The sequence below is a fragment of the Giraffa tippelskirchi genome, chromosome 6, assembly GCF_054371585.1.
Source record: "Giraffa tippelskirchi isolate mGirTip1 chromosome 6, T2T-mGirTip1v1.2.pri, whole genome shotgun sequence".
NCBI classification, from domain to species: Eukaryota; Metazoa; Chordata; class Mammalia; order Artiodactyla; family Giraffidae; genus Giraffa; species Giraffa tippelskirchi.
Genome location: NC_137280.1, coordinates 88,323,409 through 88,337,181, shown reverse-complemented (window position 1 = coordinate 88,337,181; position 13,773 = coordinate 88,323,409). Strand labels below are relative to the sequence as shown.

The window sequence follows — 13,773 nt, the reverse complement described above, 5'->3', positions numbered from 1 at the left end:
TCTGACTCTCCCCCAGGGAGTTTAACTGGTTAACATTCTCCCTCTGGCTCCCTTAGGGAGTTAAACCAGTTAGCACCTGGTTAACGCTGAAGAGGCTGCCGGATGCCAGGCTCTGGGTGCAGCGGGCCAACATGGGTCTGGGGTCCGACTCTGTCATTTCATGCCCCAAGGCCCTGAGTGGGTCCTCCCCACCCCCTATCCCCAGTTCCCTTGGCACCTTGTTTCTGCAGGGTTCTAGTAAGGACCACAGCCTACATACACAGTAAGCCAGCACGGGCCCATCAGAGGATGCTGTCCCAGAGTAATGAGAGTCAGGACACAGGAAGCATCCATTTGAAGGAGCTGGCTCTTCTCCTCCTCCCGGGCTGTCCCCGCTCCCTGGAACCCCAGGACTCCAGCCCTCTTCCCTGTCCACACCCCGCTCAGGGATTCCACTGGCCTCATCTGCACCCGTGATGACTGCCACCTCTGAGCCCCAGCCCCATTTCTCTCTTCACACCTACACTTCTGTCTGGATCGCCAACGCACCTTGAGCCTGACCAGACCCGACCAAACTCCCCATTTCAGGGCATGGTCCCCCCTGGCACCATCCTCCCAGGGCCTTCGGTCAGAATCCCAGGAGTCAAAATCTGGGGTTTCCCCTTCCCTCACCCCCGCAGCCAGTTCAGGAGTAAGTCCGGGGTCTGCACCTCCAGAACAGCCCAGCATCTGTCTGTCCATTCTCGGCATCTGTCCTCCAGACCTGGGCATTCCCATTTTCACCAAAGAGCCCTGATCCCTTCCCCGCTGCCCTCCAGCACCTCCACTCCCACATCCCAGGCTCCCCCTGGCAGCCAGAGGGGCTTTTTAAAGGACTGTGGTATTACATACACACATACACACACACACACACCCCATTGTCTAGCTGCTAAGTTGTGTCTGACTCTTTGTGACCACATGGACTGTAGCCCACCAGGCTCCTCTGTCCATGGGATTCTCCAGGCAGGAGTACTGGATTGGGTTGCCATTTGCTTCTCCAGGGGATCTTCCCAACCCAGGGATCAAACTCACATCTCCTGCCTTGGCAAGCGGGTTCTTTACCAGGGAAGCCCTATATATATAAAATGTAAAACTTGTGATTTTTAACCATTTTTAAGTATACAATTCAGTGGCATTAATTACATTCTCAATGCTGTGCCACCAGCACCTCTATCTATTTCCAAAACTTTTCTATTGCCCTGAAGAGAAACTTGTGTGTGTTAGTCGCTCAGTTGTATTTGACTCTCTTTGTGACCCCACAGACTGTGGCCCACCAGGCTCCTCTGTCCATGGGATACTCCAGGCAAGAATACTGAAGTGAGTTGCCATTCCCTTCTCCAGGGGATCTTCCTGGCCCATGGATGGAACCTGGGTCTCCTGCACTGCAGGCAGACTCTTTCCCATCTGAGCCACCAGAAACTCGGTACCTGCTAATCAAGAACTCTGTCTCCCCACTCCCCTCAGGTCCTGGCAACCACTTATCTGCTTTCTGTGTCTATGGATCTGCTTGTTTTGAGCATCGCATATACGTGGAATCAGATAATCAGTGGCCTTTTGTGTCTGGTTTCTTTCACTCAGCAAAATGTTTTCGAGGTTCACCCATGTTGAAAAGTGCGTCAGTTGAGTTCCTCTTTCTGGCTGAGTAATATTCCATTGTACGAATGGACCGCATTTCTTCATTTGGATAAAAAAATTTTTTTAATTGGAATATACTTGATTTACAAGGTTATGTTAGTTTCGGGTATACAGCAAAGTGAATCCATCATACATACATACATATATATATATATATATATATATATCCACTTTTTAAAAAGATTCTTTTCTTGTATACACCACTACAGAGTATTGAAAAGAGTTTCCCGTGCTATATAGCAGGTCCTTATTAGTTATCTATTTTAATATAGTACTCTGTATATGTCAAAAATTTTTTTTGTTTTTGGCTGTGCCATGTGCCTTGCAGCATTTTAGTTCTCTGACCAGGGATTGAACCCGCTCCCTAGGCAGTGAATGGAGAAGGGAATGGCAACTCATTCCAGTATTCTTGCCTGGGAAATCCCATGAACAGAGGACCCTGGTGGGTTACAGTCCATAGGATCGCAAACAGTTGGACAAGACTGAGCAGCTAACACCTAGGTAAGTGAAGGTGTGAAGTCCTAACCACTGGATGACCAGGGAATTTCCTATCTATTCATCACTGATGGATACTTAGGCTGTTTCCACAGAGAGGAGCTTTTCTTTCAATTTATTTATTTTTAATTGAAAGATAATTACTTTATAATATTGTGTTGGTTTCTGCCATACATCAACACGGATCAGCCATAGGTATACATACATACATCCCCTCCCTCTTCAGCTTCCTTTCCACCTCTCATACCATCCCAACCCTCTAGGTTGTCACAGAGCACCGATTTGAGCTCCCTGAGTCATATAGCAAATTCCTACTGGCTATCTATTTTACATATGGAAGTGTATATGTTTCTATGCTACTGTCTTCATTCATCCCACCCTCTCCTTCCACCTCTCCTGCCCCCATGTCCATAAGTCTCTTCCACAGAGGGGACTTTGTAAAGACAATCTTGGGACCTTTCACTGCCGTGGCCCAGGCTCAATCCCTGGTTGGGGAACCAGAATCTCACAAGATATGTAGTGCAGCCAAAAAAAAAAAAAAGAATCTCAACACACTGCTCCCCTGCTTAAATCCTTGCCAGGGCTCCCACTCCACATTCTGTGAGGCCACACACGCCCGGCTCCTGCCCCTTTCCTGCTCCTTTGGCCATGCTGGTTCCCACCACGCAGTCCTGGCATGCGTCCCTTAGATCTCAGCTCCTGTCCCCTCCCCAGAGATGCGGGTGGGACTCCACCACCCTGCACCATAGCCGCTGGCAGTCAGTGCCCGCCTGTCCCATCCCCACCGTCCCATAACCTCCCATGGCTGTTTTTCTCTCAGCAAAATGGGGCTGCTGCTTAGGGTAGCTGCACAGCACAATGAATTCACAGCCAGGGAACACTCAGGGCCACGCCTGGTATGCAGTGAGTACAAGGTGTCCCTGCTGCGTTGTCACCTCCACCCCCGCCGATCACGTCACTGCCACATCACTTGACTTGTCCACTGGTGGATTTCCTTTGTACTCCTTCCCTGCCCCCAAGAAGGGATGCTCCTGAGGCTATCTCCTGGCACTTAGATGTGCAGTACTAGTTGTTGTTCAGTTGCTCAGTTGTGTACGATTCTTTGCAACCCCATGAACTGCAGCCTGCCAGGCTCCTCTGTCCATGGTATTCTCCAGGCAAGAATACTGGAGTGGGTTGCTATTTCCTTCTCCAGGGGATCTTCCCAACCCAGGGATCGAACCCACATCTCCTGCATTGGTAGGCAGATTCTTTACCATTGAGCTATTGGGGAAGCCCAGATGTATAACAGGTCCACAAAAAAATATTTACCAAATGAACACAGGGGACAGCTGGACGGGGCATCTGCCCTGTGACCTAGGGGCCAAGCCTGACCCACACGGGCTGGGCACCAATGCCTCAGGGGCACAGGAAGTGTTCCCCATGGGCTTCCTGCTGCTCCCAGAAGCCCCACCCATGGAGCAGCTCCCCCACGAAGCCCCAGGCATCCCCAGGGCTGTCCCCACCTCGGGTTGGAAGGTGGGGGGGCAGCTAGGCATTGCAGTTCTGTTCTCTCTCTTCCTGGCCTTACTGCACACTCGCTCGGTGCTGGGGGGTTTCTCCTGCCACCTGGTGCTCACCTAAGTGAGGAAGTGAGGTTAGACGTGGTGAGGTGGGAACCGCCTGGGAGATCCAGGCCTGACCAGCCCTGAAGCCTTGGGGTGGATGGAATTGTATTCCCCCCAGAAAAGATACGCTGGCGCCCTATCCCCCAGAACCTCAGAATGGGGTCTTATTTGGAGATAAAGATGTAATCAAGTTAAAATGAGTGAGGTCATTAGGGTAGGGGTGTGTGTGTGTGTGTGCGCGCGCTCAGCCATGTCTGGCTCTTTGCAACCCCATGGGCTGCAGCACGCCAGGTTCCTCTGCATGGAATTTCCCAGGCAAGAATACTGGAGTGGGTTGCCACTTCCTTCTCTAGGGGATCTTCCCAGACCAGGGGTCAAACCCTCATCTCTTGCTTCTCCTGCTTTGGCAGGTGGATTCTTTACCACTGAGCCACCTAGGAAGCCCCAGTAGGGGGGACCCTGATCCAATCAGACTGCTGTCCTTAAAAAATGGGGCTACTTGGACACAGACCCACATGCACCCAAGGAGAACACCTCGTGAAGACAGAGGCAGAGATCGGTGTGATGTGCCTTCAAGCTAGGGATTGCTGGCAAACCACCAGAAGCTGGGGGAGAGGTTCTTTCTCTCTGCCCCTGGAAGGAACCAACCCAGTGCTTCGATCTTGGACTTCTGGTGTCTATAACTGGGAGACAATACATTTCTGTTAAAGCCGCCCAGCCTGGCTTTAACAGCAGCCCCAGTGAACTCACACAGGGGGTCAGGCCAGACAGGGCAGGAAGGGTGGTGGTATGCAGGCAGAGATGGCAGATGGGCCCTGAGCCTCACAACTTCAGGAAAACCTTTCTGCTATGGGGTGTGGGGGGGGTCGGCTGAGACCTCCTGTTTGCCAGAACCAACCACAGTGGCCAGGGGCAGTGGCTGACAGCTCCGTGCCCCATTCCGAGCACTGCACGCCTGTATTTCATTTAATCCTCATAAGAATTTAGTAAGGATGGGGGGGTGCATACCCACATTCTATAGGAGAGGAAAGTGAGATCCCAAGGGCACCCAAGTGGCAAGGGGGCTTGGAACCCCAGGCTGATCACGGGGAGCTGGAGAGATCTGGGGGCCCTCAAGAGGCCCCTCCTCTGGACCCCCACTGCTTCTGTAGGCCTGAGCATCCTCAGAAGTGGGCATGCCCACAGTGGTCAGGTGAGCCCACACCTGTGTCTGTCCCCACTTTGAGTCTCAGGGAACTTGAGTGTTTGGGAAACTTGAGTTTCCCAATTTAACCCATGGGAAACAGGGCTCGCCACCCTCACGTTGAGAGGGGGGGCTGGGCCCCAGGTGTGTTAGACCCCCAGGTCGTGCGGGCTGCCCACTGACCTCACACCTGCCTCTGTTTTTGCCTGAGCCCCACGCCAGTCTCAAGTCAAGGGGCAAAAGCAGGGGCGTCCTGGGGGCGGGTGATGCGGCCCAGGCTCTGTCCTCAGGTGCCCTGGGATGGGGTAGGGGAAGGCGACAGGAAGAGAACCGGCTGCTGAAGGAGAGGGGGCGCGGCTAGCTTGCCCTAGAGTGCGGTTGCCATGGCAACCCTCTGTGCTTGAGTGGGTGGAAGTCTGAATGTCTGGGTGGGGGGGGTACCACCAGCAGGATTCTGGGCCCCTGAGAACAAGTCTCCTTCCTCCTGCTCCCTCCTCAGCAGCCTTGAGTCCTCCCCAAACCCAGCAGCCGGAGAGCCCAGCTCCACGGGCCTGCCTCCTCCAGGGAACCTTCGGGCATGGCAGAGTGGGTAAGCGGCAGGCCCTGGGATAAGGCCAGGGACTTGGCTCCTGGGTCTGAACCTGCTGTGTGCTACGTGCTCTCAGGCCAGACCCCTGGCCTCTCTGAGCCCCTTTCCCCATCCGAACTCTGGGACTAACAGACTGCCGTCACAGAAATGGAGCAAGTGCTAGAGAGTGGCCAGCACATAACCTCCTTCAGGAAGGGGGCTGTGGGCTCTGGGGTTGGGGTCAGGGCAGGGTCCCCACTGAACCCTTAGCTCCACCCCCTCACCTTCCAACATCTCAGCAGCGAGCAGCCTGAGTCCTCCTAGGTGCTCAAGAACCTAGCTCATCCCCACAGTGGCTCCTGCGTCTCCTCCTTCAGCATCTACTCACTCTCTCCTCACGCCTCGGTCCCCTCCCTGGTCCAGCCCTACTGCCTCCTCCCTTATCTCCTGGCTCTCCACCTTTGCAGCCCAGTCTATTCCCCCTACAGCTGCCAGAGGGCGCCTGTGAGCACCTGAGTCCCCACACTGTCCCTCTTGGGCTTAGAACCCTCCAAGGCTCCCACCACACTCAGAGCAAAAGTCGAAGTCCTTTGGCCCACAAGGCCCTGTGCACTCAGCCCCATCCCATCCCTACCCTCACCTCCTTCCACCTTTTCCTCCTCACTCACTAACACCAGGCACAGTACCCTCTCAGGGCCTTTGCATGGGCTGTTCCCTGCTCCCCAGAGACCTGCAAAGCTCTTTTGCCTTTTTCAGGTCTTCACACAGACGCTGCCAGCTCTGGGAGGTCCTGCTAGCCCCAACACTCCTGCATCCTGCTCTCCCCGGCCCTCATCCCTATCATGCCAGCCATGTGTTTTACTTATTTACTTATTATCTCTCTCCCACTAGATGTCAGCGCCACAGGGTGGGGTTTGTCTGCCTATAAATTTTAAAAGGTCACTCTGGCAGCCGAGTGGCAGGGGTGGGACCATTCAAAGCCTCCCCTTCTCCATGGATGCCTCCTCCCTGGTCTCCTCCACATCTATCTGCCACTCTTGCCCCTTCTGATCTCCATCCTGCACCCAGAGTGCTCTTTGCAAAATGAAAACTCCACATCACTCCCTGCCTACAATCCTCCATGGCTCCCTATTGCCTCAGAGGCTGCAACATGGCATTTCAGGCCTGGATTTCCTGCTACCTTTTCATCACCTTCTCTGCTCTGGCCTATTCTTTCCTCACCCCTCACATCTCTCACCCACATACCCAGAGGACTCCTGCCCTCTGTGCCCCTTCCTCCAAAAGGCTCTGCCCCTCCAGGACTGTGTCGGTACCCACACTAACGGTACACTGGGCCTCCACATTTTGCTCCCCTAATTGGACTTGGGCTCTGCGGTTGAAAGTCTATCTGTCCCATTAGGGAACACTCCATCATGAGTTGGCCTGGCTCTCTGTTGCATGCCCAGTTCTGGTGAGGAGAACGTTCTCATTAATTCATTTAATGGACAGAGATGAAACAGACCCTTGGAAGAGGTCGTCCATTCAGGGGGTAGTTACCTAGTTCCCACCTGGTCACAAGTGCTTTGGAGGAAAATAGACTCATAGCAGAGAAAGAATGGGGGTGGGGTGGGGAATATGTGTCAATACAAACATAGATGGGTTGGTCAGGGAACACCTGGCCAAGTAGGTAACGATTTAGCAAAGGTCACAAGGAGCCACCGAGGTATTGGAGAAAGAGTATCCAGGCCATGGGAAAAGCACATGCAAAAGCCCTGAGGTAGGAATGTGCTAGAGCGTGGCTCTGGTCCAGGGAGAAAGGGGAGAGTGGGAAGGGGAGAGGGCAGGTGTAGAGGGCAGAGAGCGCGAGCAGGGCCTGCGGGAGTGAGGTAGGAGCGGTGGAGCTTCTTTTTTTAAATATTTATTTATTTGGCTAGGCCAGGTCTTAGTTGCGGCATGGGGGATCTTTAGTTGATGATATGAACTCTGAGTTGTGGTATATGGGATCTAGCTCCCTGACCAGGGATCGAACCTAGGCCTCCAGCATTGGGAGTGTGGAGTCCTAGCCACTGGACCAGGAGGGAAGGTCCACCCTGAGACTGAGTGGGGACAAGACGTGTGAGGGGAGATGAGACTCTGTACGTGTGTGGGGGTGATGATGAGAGCAGAAGGTGCTCCCTGCTCCCACCCTCTTCGTTTCTCCAGGTTCACCCTGCTGTCTGAACCAGAAACCTGCAGTTTCCCTGCCCGCTTCCTTTCCTTCTGTCTTCCAATTGGTCATCCACTAAATCATGTCAACTCTGTCTCGAAAGCCCTGCACAGTCCCTCTCTAAGGTCTCAAGGCCCCCACCTAAGCCTTCATGTTGACAGCTGTGGTGGCCTCTGACGCACACTGGCCTCACCCCCACCACCCCCTGGCCTGGGCTCCCTTCCCGCCTGCCCTCCACAGTTCTCGCCTACAAAGCGGCCAGAAGGAGCACATGCTAAACATTCTAACCCTGTTTCGTGGGCCCTGACCCTTTCCCAGGCCTCCTCAGCCCTGTGCTCAAGTAGAAACACAAATCCAGAACAGTCCTTCGGCCCCCAAGACCTGCGCCCTCTCTCCCTGCCTGGCCAGGGAATGTCTTTCCTTTTCCCCTCTGAGCTGCCCGCCTTCTTTCTGAACTCAGGGCGGGTCCCTTCCTTTCACAAACTCTCCCAGACTCCCCTCCACTTTGTCCCTCCTTCCCTTCCAGGTCTTGGCTGGGAAGCCCCCTCCACCAGGAAGCTCTCCCTTCCAGGCCATCCGGCCATCTCTTTGATGCTCCTCTCCACAGCAGGTTGGTACCATGGTGACCTGAGATCCATTTCCACCCCAAGGTGCTCCCTGATCGGTCACAAGCCTCACATACACTCCAGGTCCCGTAGCTGCTATTTAGTCACTCAGCTGTGCCTAAGTCTTTGCAACCCCACAGACTGTAGTCCGCCAGGCTCCTCTGTCCCTGGAATTCGCCAGGCAAGAATACTGGAGTGGGTTGCCACACCCTCCTGCAGGTCATCTTCCCAACCCAGGGATCGAACCCTGGTCTCCTGCATTGCAGGTGGATTCTTTACTGCTGAGACACCTGGGAACCCCTCAGGTACTGCAGAGCAGTGCTGAAAATGGTCACGGGAGCCAGGGCCTGTGGCAGAAGACATGGAAGAAGGCTCTGGGGCCCTCTGCTACCACCAAGCTGGCAGTGAAGGGGCAGAGAGACCAGAGGGCAGGGGAGATGGTGCTCAGCGGGGCAAGAGGGAAGAGGCCCCAGGTCTCAGGATCCTAGGTTTAAATCCCAGCTGTGCCCACTTTAGGCTGTGTGACGAAGCAACTCCCCCTGCCCCCACCACGGTCCCTCCTCTGCATTCTGTCTCTTCCCTGGGGAAATGGGACAAAAGTCTCATAATGGTGGTTGTGGGGCTTAGAAATAATATTCAGCAATTCTACGTGACTCTTTTATCTTATTTATTTGCCACACTGCACAGCCTGTGAGACTTAGTTTCCCTGACCAGGGATCGAATCTGGGAACATGGCAGTGAAAGCCTGAATCTTAACCACTGGACCACAAAGGAAATCCCTACACGTCTCTTTTAGGGCACCTACTATGTGCGAGGCACTGATCGACGTGTGGAGAGACAGCTATGAATGAGCCAGACATAAAGAACACTAAAAAAAGTCAGTCCTGTGATGTACTAGTGGGGTGTGTATGTGTATGTGTGTTCTGCAACGTTAAATACAGTGATGGAGAAAGGCCAGACATGTCAGTAAAGCTCTGGGAAGGTGAGGAAGGAGCCATAGAGGTGCCCAGGGAGGAGAAGAGCATTCCAGGCAGCAAACACGGTTTGTGCAAAGGCCCTGGGGCTGTTCGGGGGGGGGGCCTGTGTGTTTGTTTGACAACCAGTGAGAGAGTGAGCACAGGGGAATGGCAGGGGGTGTGGGCAGGGAGGTGAAAGGGACAAACAACACCAGACTCGACCCTCTGCTGATGAGGGTACATTCAAGGGCACCCTGACCTCCATCACCAGGGGCAGAAAAGGGTGGGTGGGTCTGCCAGGGTGGGAGTTGACCACCTATGGACTAGGCACTGCCCCCAGCCAATCAGCTTTGTCGCTTTCAAAGGATTAAGAAGAAGAGGCAGAGGAAGTTTATGCAACAGAGCTGGTAAGCCTGCCAGTGTCTCCAACACTTGCTGTCTGGGTCTTCACAGAGAGAGTCTGAAGACTCTCGATCTAGAGCAGTGGTACTCACCTGGGAGGGCCCATGATTTTGCCCCACCCGCCCCAGGCTGTTTGGCAAAATTTGGAGGCCTTTTTAAGTGTCACAACTCGGCGGTGGGGGGATGCTCCTGGTATCTAGAGGGTGGAGGCGAAGGATGCTGAAAAGTCCAGGCCTCCTCCCAAAGAATGAATGACACAGCCCCAATGTCAGGAACGCCATGGCTGGGAGACCCTGCCCTGGGCCCTTCGCTTGTCTGCCTTACCTCCCTGACATTAGATAGGAGCACCCACCTGGCTTCCTGGTCTGCCTGGTATTTTTAGCCTCGGAGGGAAAGGCCCTGGCTATTTTTAGTTTTGGGGAGAGGGGGAACAAGGCTATTTTTAGCTTGAGCATATAATTATTGCAACTTTTACCTTCCCCAGATTTTGGATTTGGGGGAGGATGGTGTGGGAGCGGGTGGCGCAGTAGTAAAGAAACCGCTGCCTATGCAGGAGACGCAAGAGACGCGGGTTCAGTCCCTGGGTCGGGAAGATCCCCTGGAGGAGGGCATGACAACCCACTCCAGTATCCCTGCCTGGAAAATCCCATGGACAGAGGAGCCTAGCGGGCTACAGTCCATGAGGTCACAAAGAGTCGGACATGACTGAGCAACTGAGCACTGAGCTGAGATGGGGGCGGGGGGTGGGGGGGGCTTTTGCTTGGCTGATATCCTAGGATCTGAAACAAGGGTGGGGGGGTCCCATCATCCTATGAGAGTCTGAGTCAGTGTCCCCCTGGATCAAACCTGCTCAGGCCTTGACCGTGACATTCCTACCCCCAGAAAGGGCGGGGGCCCCCACGTGACCCCTGGGCTCTAAACCCTAAATGCACACTGCCCCACGCCTGCCCACAGGGACACCCTCACACACTGAGTCACCCATGAGGTCCTCTCAGGGAGCTGCCTCACAAGTGTGTGCATGGGACAGGTGCCGAGCTGGCCTGGTCTGGCCCCTGGTGGGTAGCCCTGGCTCCCTCAAGAGAACCAGGGTCTACGAGGACCCCTCAATGTGCAAAGCCAGGGAGGGGGAGTCCCTTGGGGTCTCCATCGTTTGAGAGGCAACCCCTCCATTCCCTCAGCTAAGAGTTCTCAAGCGCCCACTGTGTGCCCAGCCTGAGTCTAGGCACCTGGCGTCCAAAAGCAAACCAAGGAACAAATTCCCCAAGAGCTTGGGTCCTCGTCGGGGAAAAAAGACAATAAACAAACAGGCACAATAAATCAGTAAATTACAGAATGTGCGAAAAGTCATCCTTGCTAGGGAAAGTCCGGAGGCGGGTGGGAGGCTGAAATTTTAAACAGGCTGCATGGGGTAAATAAAGGTTACTGAGGAGGGGACATCCAATGTGGGTGAGGGAGCAAAAGCTTTGCACGTGTCAGAGGGAGGGGCCCAGGCAAAGGAGCTGCCAGTGCAAAGGGCCTGTGGTCGAACTGCATGCTTAGGAGCAGGGAGGAGAGAGGGGGTGAAGTAGAAGGGGTAACAGGGAAGATCACAAAGGTCTGGACCCTGGGACACCCCATGCTTGGGGTACCAAGATGAAGGGGCTGCCCCTCCCCAGCTGGGACTCTTGCCGTTCTGGATGGGGAGATATATGCCTTCTTCCCAACTCCTATGACAGAAGCCCCTTGACTGAAATCACTTGCATCACTAGACTGTGAGCTCCCATAAGGACAGGACTGGTGTACTGTCCCCCCGGCGTCCCCAGCACAGCGCCAAGTAGAAAAGACACTTGGCAAATATTCACAGGTTTCGTGAAGAGGTCTGCCCAGCCTCGCTCCCAGGAGCCACACATGCACACACCTGCAGGTGCGCACAAAACGCAGACAGCTCCTGACACATGGAAACACACACACACATCCCCTCTGCAAAACTCACAAACACTAGCACCCAGGAGACCCTTATGAACACAGGACCAACCTGTCGGACACGTGGTCACACACATGCTCGTCCAGGTTACCATCCTAATCACAGCACAGGTACCCACAGGTCACAGCAGACTGGATTCTCAGGGCGGTGGGACCTGCTCCCAGGCCTCTGTTCCGCAGCCCCCCTCCCACCTGGGACCCTGCTTCCTCTTTCATCAGGGTGGCTGACCCCAGGGCTGGGAGGGGCACTGGTGCAGTCAGGTACAGTTCTGGACCCAGGGAAACCCCATCTCAGGAGCATCACCCTCCTCCTCACCTCCCTGGAGGGTCTGGTGGAGGGGAACTGTCTGGAGTCTGGAAATTGAATCCTCGAGAGGAGCCCACACAGAAATCAGAGCCTTCTGCGTGTCCTTGGTCACACGTCTGGGTCTAGCTGGAGAGGTAGGACGGGGCAGTGACTGACAACTTCAGCTCCCTGTGGCCAGCAGGGGCTGGGACGGGGACAGCAGAGAGACCGCTCCTTCTGTTCTCCATCAGGGACACCCCCTCTGGGGCCAGGCAGCACAGCCTCCTGGGGTTGGCACCCCCACCCCCTGATTCCCAGGCTGGGGCTGAAGCACCACACTCTCTCCTTTCAGCCCCCCACGTGCAGGTGGTGCCCGAGCCACGACCAGACCAACCAGACCGACCAGACCGCTTGATACAAACAGACTCCAGAGGGGCCAGGGCCCCCCAAGCTCCTCCCCTATGGCCCGCCTCCCAGGAGAAGGGGCTCCCCAGGGCAGGCTGGGAATAGAAACCAGGCTGCGAGTCTCCTGCCTTCCACCTTCTCCCTGCAGGCCCCAAGGCCCAGGTGCGGCTGGTCCCCAGCTCCCTGCCCTCCCCCAACCCTGGGCATCCTCTCCACGCCCAAGGGCAGCAAGCAGCATGGATAGGCCAGCTCCCCAGGAGAGGGGGTTGGGATGGGCACCCCATGGAGAGCAGGAGTGACAAGCATGGGGTGAGCTGAGGCCCTGAGGGAGTTCCCTGAGGGAGAGGAGAAAGAAGGTGGCAATGCCAGTGGGAAGGCCGGGCACTCACATGTGAGCACACACGTATGTGGCTTGATGCATGGGGGCCCTTGCTGCCAGCCAGGGATCGAATTAGTTCCCTTTTCCGCTTTCCAGATGATTTTTCATCTCTGTAATTAATGGGCAAGTCAGTTCTGAACAGCATGGCAGGCAAATTACTAGTTAGGAAAATCATGGATAATTTTCTCGATATGATAATGAAGGTTGTATTCCTTCTCTTATTCTCCCTGTTTTCATCCTACTTTTAAGTAATAAAATCGGCATTAGAATTTGGGGGTGGGGGAATGGGGAGGAAGGAGAAGTCACCTGGCCCCACAGCTGGGGCCTGACCCAGGCCCGCGGGGAGCGCTCAGTCCCTGGCCATCAGGCAGATGGAGAGAATGAGACGGGGACCCTCCGTGGGACACCCTGATGACCCATTCAGGGTGCCAGGCCTAGGAGACCACGTGGAGGGCGGGTAGCTCCCAGGCTGTTAGTCCCGGGGTGAAGGAGCTGGGGTCTGGGGTCAGGTTACAGGTTCAGCGTCCGGCCCTTGGGTGCTGGAGAGGGGAGCAGGGATCACCCGCCTCTCGCCCAAGCAGAATTGAGATCCACCAGCCCTGAACAGACATCTACTCTTAAGTGTCCCCCATATCTGTCCCCCAGGCTGTCCAAACCCCTCTCATCGGTGACTCCTGTAGCAGCGAAGAGAACAGGGCAAGCCGTGAGAGGGAGAGAGAGGCAGAGAAAGAGAGAGAGGCAGAAAGGCAACCAGCCATCTTGGCAGCCATTTTGAACCCCTCCCCCTGCTCCCCCAGCTCACCACATGTTTGGATGTGGGCAGAAGAACCCAGGCCCCGGGTCCTGCAGGAACCAGGAGGAAAGGGGGCCCTGTCTCAAGGCTGCGATGGAGGGACACCCACTCAGCTGCCATGACTGTGTGCGCTTGAGGGGCGGGGGGGGGGGGTGGGGAGGTGGGGGAGGGAGGAGCGGACCGCGAGGAAGGTGCGGTGAGGGGCCAGGCAGGGATGGGGCTGGGTGCTGACCGAAACTGGAAGGTTAGGGCCAGGGATGTGTGTGAGGGCTGCGTGCAGGCGGGGGGCGGTGT

At 55.3% G+C, this 13,773-nt stretch overlaps 1 protein-coding gene and 1 long non-coding RNA gene across 3 annotated transcripts in view; one reads left to right on the top strand and one right to left on the bottom strand.

Annotated features, from left to right (window-relative positions):
- ADGRL1 (adhesion G protein-coupled receptor L1) overlaps window positions 1-13,773 on the bottom strand; it is a 47,725-nt gene that overhangs the window by 32,314 nt on the left and 1,638 nt on the right. The gene's annotated exons all lie outside the window — the stretch shown is intronic.
- LOC145510379 (uncharacterized) lies at window positions 5,346-9,253 on the top strand. Of its 2 annotated transcripts, none has more exons than XR_014056982.1 (3): window positions 5,346-5,527; window positions 8,218-8,301; window positions 8,563-8,944. It is a non-coding gene; the product is annotated as an uncharacterized LOC145510379 (long non-coding RNA). The 2 variants fall into 2 exon arrangements; XR_014056981.1 differs by lacking the exon at window positions 8,563-8,944 and adding an exon at window positions 9,093-9,253 and having other exon boundaries at window positions 5,352-5,527.